We start from the raw sequence: 5,473 nt of genomic DNA, 5'->3' as shown, positions 1-5,473 counted from the left end.
AAATAAAACAAATTTTAATCAAACCTTATTACATCTACTTATTGTACGTGCTATTTATAAAAACTATACTTTTGGCGTAGATGCTTTCAATTCACGCTTATAGTAGGAGAGGTAGGCACTAGATTTCAACGTGTCCTCCGGAATATGAACAAATTTTGGATAGTAGAGGAGGTTTCTAAACAGGCGAACAATTTACAAGAATGAAGGCGTACATACTGAGGGTGAAATTGCTCTATTTTTTTTTTAATTGCGTTATAAGATAGCGATCAAAGATTTACAGAAATGTAGCCCTCGGTTTACTTGCCTAATTTAATTATTAAGCGAGGACACTGAGTTGGAACAAAAGGGACAGGAGTGAAGTTGACAAAAATAAATTAGTTGCAATTAGAAAATTGAGGGCATGCCTTGACTTTAAATAAAAGTTGGTAGTCAAGGTTAAGTTACATTCAAGGTCATCAATTGAGTTCCTCTTGAAAAGGGTATAAACTTCATTTTAAACTTTTTTCGAAATATTGAAAAATAATCAAGATATTCCATGTTCTTTTACAATAACTTTTGTATACCCACCTTGTTTGCCACCCCTATTTGTCCCAACTCATGTGTCAACCCAACGGAAGTTCAATTAAATTTATATTTATGTAAATCTTTGAATCACCATCTCGATGACGTAGTTTAAAAAAAGTAGGGAACAGTTACCCTTTATACCTAGCATCTGAGCTGAATGCCTGAAGGGAGATTTTCATTAGATAAGCGTCTATAGCTGCCATAGGTCAATGTTGGGCGGGCAGATCCTTGAGGGGGTCTAAAGTTTAGAGAAGGCCCTTTGATTAGTCTAGTTTAAATGTCTTTAAGGCAAATTAGACAAATTAATTAAAATATTATAAATTTAATTAATTATGTTTATTATAGTTACTTAGGTATCTGCATCTGTGTATATATATATAGTAAAAAGATCTAAATCGGTCATCATTATCATGCGTAGTCTAAATCAATAGTTTTGTAGCACTTTGGAATTTTTAATGCTTTGAAATTCCCATGATTTTTTCAAGTTCAGTTTTGATTATGTTTATGGCACTATATGACCATTTGAACAATAGCTCTATCTTTTATAAAGTACATAATTTATTGGTTCTAATTTTTCACTGCAATTATGTTTCGTGTTGTGGGCAGTTTGTAACTGTTTATTAAAATCATTAATTTATTATTTATTTTTAATGTATATTTATTCGATATGAGGAAGCCCCTCGAAGCCGAAACACTAGTGTAAACAGTGCCTACCGATAAATAAAACCTTTTCGTTTTTATTACAGCGATACAATTTTAGATGAAATGGATAAATAAAACATTTTCATTATTAATTCTTAGGGTTCCATACGTCCGAATGAAAAATGGAACCCTTATAAGTCATTCATATGTCTGTCTATCCGTCTGTCACAGTCAATTTGCTCCGAATCTATTGGACCGATTAAGTTGAAATTTAGTACACATATAAATTTCGGTGACCTAAACACGGACGCATAACGTAAACTAATTAATTTTGAACATGGTGGTTATTTTTGGGGGGTCAATAAGAAATTAAAAAAGAATGTTTTGCAAACTGTATCGTGTGACATATCAAATGAAAGGGCTTCTTGTAAAGGTTTTAAAATAAATAGTTTTAAAGTTATTTAAGAAAATAGATGAAAATTGTCCATCCGCCCTCCTTATCTCTGAAACTACTGAACCTAATATTTTGTATTTATATATACGAATGAAAAACGAAACCTTTATAGTATCACTCGTGTGTCTGTCTGTCCGTTTTTAGTAGTCAGTCTTTAATTTATTCAGTGTAACAATTTTACTATAGTTAATAATAGGTGCATGATGTCTTAAAAATATAATCGTTCTTTTATAAACGCATCTGTATGATTATATTAGAATAATGGTTTAGTACGTACAATTTTATTGTTATTTCCTTTGCTTGCAGAAAGTAGCTTTTCATAAGTAGATCAGTGAGTGATATTACAAAGGAAAATCGAGTGTACGTATGCGTGTGCGTAGATCAAGGTTTTTAAATGAAATCTGGTTCTATTATTCATGTTTTCTTCGGTAATTTTTTATTGATATAGCTTCGCGAGGCCTACTAATCGCAAGTTTCCCTTGTTATTATAACAACAAGCCGCGATGAGAGCGGTTTCAAAGGTAATGATTGTAAACAAATTACATCGCAGAGAAATCAGTAAAATAACGAATGAAAGCAGTAAAAGTATTTTGTATAGTTGTTATTATCGTGTTAAACGCGCATTGACTATTTGTATAGCAATAATGATAATAAAGATATAAGATTGACACAAAACAGTCGTTCGTTAACAAATGCCTTTTATAATAATCGGCATTGCAAATNAAAGACATACAAACTTCTAAAAAGACAATTTTATTGCCCAAATACGAAAGGCACCCCTAAAAAATTGTTGTTTTATCAGGGCCCTTGTTGGCTAAACGTCCGTTGGAAATTTTTCACATCGACATTTTCCAATTTAGCTCTAATAAATTTCTTAACATAATCGATTTGTTTACGAAATATGCCCAGGCTTATTGTGTGCACTATGTAACCTGTATTACCATAAGGAATAAATTGAGACATTACTTTTCTCGCCACGACCATCCCCAAAAAATTATTGCAAATTCGAGTAATGAATTCACTAGCTACATTGTAAGAGAATATTGCTCGATTTTTAAAATCGAATTACATATTACTACAGTTGCCAATAGTAGGTTCTTCAAATTCACCCATTGAACGGTTCCATTCTACCATCTTAGAAAAAATCAGAACATTATCTTTAGAAAATCTCTATGAAACCCCAAAAAATTTAATGATTAGTGCAATTTTAATTTATAATCAGTCAGTACACACCTCTACCGGTTATACTCCGTTTGATCTTTTGTATGGACCTTACGATAGTTTGCATTTATACGAGGTTGATTTAGATAAAATAGTTTATCAACAATATGATGAAAACCGGAGAAAAAAAATTATTCCATTTTTCGAACAAGTATATCATAAAGTTAGAAAAGTTTAATCAGAGTAGAAGACAAACGCTAGAAGTTAATGAACCTGTAGTTTATATACAAAGGAAGTCTAAGGCTCCAAAGTTTCAGAAGCTGGAAGTAAAAAAAGTAGATAACAAAAAGATTGAAAGAAAAATTTCTAAACGACCAACTAACGCGCATGTCAGAGCTACAAGACCTTTTAAGAAAAAATTTCCTTCTATACAGGATCATCATCTTGACGATCCCCAACCGGGGCCGGATTAATTCCCGGGGTTATTATTTGAAAGGACTAGGATCTGCAAAATTTTTGTCACACTAGCATAAGTTGTGTTTTTATTTTATTATTACTCGTGTAGAATTAAGTTATGCAGCACTTATAGAAAATGTAGCAGTTATAGATGTCGGAACAGGTGGAGGGCCAACACAAAAATTAATGTTGAGTCTAAAGGATAATTGCGATCTAATTAAAAGTCAGATTAGAAAACTAAAGCACAAAACAAAGAGAGGATTAATTAATGTCCTAGGTATTGCTATGAAATATATCACCGGAAAACCTGATAGCAACGATTTAGCTGAAATTAACAAACATATAGATTCTCTCTATAAAAACCAGGAAAACATTGTAGAACAAATGGGAAATTTCTCCTCTTTCGCTTATCATCTAACCAACAGATATGCCAATGATTTAAAATTAATACAAACGAGTCTCTCGATACTTCTCTTTATCACCTAGATAAGATCAAAATTCGTATATAAATTCAAGCAGCCATTGAGTATAATATATATTTAAGTCAAAAATTANTTGTAAACAAATTACATCGCAGAGAAATCAGTAAAATAACGAATGAAAGCAGTAAAAGTATTTTGTATAGTTGTTATTATCGTGTTAAACGCGCATTGACTATTTGTATAGCAATAATGATAATAAAGATATAAGATTGACACAAAACAGTCGTTCGTTAACAAATGCCTTTTATAATAATCGGCATTGCAAATTTTCTATTCGAAAGTGCATAATTTCTTAAGTTCGTCGGTAAGTGACTTGGTTTACTTTTCGATAAAAGAGAATGTTGTCGTGATCATCGTATTTCCAGTTGTCATTCGGTGAGAGTTAAAAAAATAAGTTCTTAAGTTCAGTGGCTGCTAATTTTAATGAGGCACGTAGCGGCATCTGTCAACTTTTAATTTTTTTAGAAAACAATACGATAGGCTTATGTGGATTTGATTCTCGCAGTGGGGTTCCGTTGTTCCGTACCTTCCCGAGAAAAAAGAGATAAAAATGTTCAGTCTCTCAAAGTCTCTGAAAGCGCAACTCGAGTCTCCGTCTCTCATCGAGTCTCTTTGGTGTCGCAGAGAGAGACTGTTGAGAGATTGTCAAAAAAACTGTTTAGCAATCTCTGAATGAGAGACTCGAATCTCAGAATGAGAGACTCGAATCTCTCAATAAGTGGTGTCTCGATAGACATGGTTAAAATTTTCTAAGTTCAACATATTTCAGAGATCCCAGTCTTTCTACGAGAGACTCGAGTCTCTCAATTTTTCAGTTTTATTCATTCAGTCTCTCTGTGAGAGACTCGAATCTCTGAATTAACAATTTTATTGTTCGAGTCTCTCTACAGAGACTGTGAGAGATCCATAAAAACACCTAGGCAATAACTGAGAGACTGTGAGAGACGCTCTCAGAGACGTTGAAAGATTTTGAGAGACTGGAGAGAGATTTTTGTCTAGGGTTATCAGGTCTAGTTCCGATTGGTTAACCTTCGTTTGATCGTCCACCCTTATTTGATTACTTACTTCTTCCCATTTTGTGAACTAATTAAAACATTTATATAAGAGAAGCGTATATTTAAATTAGAATTATTATGAAGATGTCCTAAATTAGTTGTTGTCCATGTTGTCAAAAGTGTGTAATACGGAATGAAATTTGTTATATTTTCAGCTGGAATCGTGGAAGCAATACTACTGTTAATTTAAGTTAGATTCTTCACCGTTACTATTAAATTATGTAGTTTTTTCCAGGGTAGCGGTCAAATAATTACACAGCTATATGTTTTTTGTAACGTTTTGGTTTATTTATCCATCTTCGGACTTTTGAAGTGGTACTACTTCAACTTCAAAAGTCAGAAGATGGTTGAATAAACCGAAACGTTTAAAAAAAAACATACAGTTCTGTAATTATTTGACCGCCACTGGAAAAAATTACGTACTTTACTTCTTTTATTTTCTCTAGCGATGTACCCCTTCCAATGTCTTGGATGCGCGCTGACAAAATCGTAGGTAGGGAGAAAAAACTCATTATACTCTCGCCCTTGTTCATTAAACATACTTTTTCATACAGTACCTGCCAAAAGTTTTGTTCAATCATGAATAGTAGTGCGAGTCGAAAACAAGCGTTAAAGCCTTTAATATGTCTTCAAATATAAATAAACATCTCGTTGATATT

The sequence above is a fragment of the Agrilus planipennis genome, unplaced genomic scaffold, assembly GCF_000699045.2.
Source record: "Agrilus planipennis isolate EAB-ADULT unplaced genomic scaffold, Apla_2.0 scaffold57, whole genome shotgun sequence".
In the NCBI taxonomy this organism is placed as follows: domain Eukaryota; kingdom Metazoa; phylum Arthropoda; class Insecta; order Coleoptera; family Buprestidae; genus Agrilus; species Agrilus planipennis.
Note: the sequence above shows the minus strand (reverse complement) of the source record.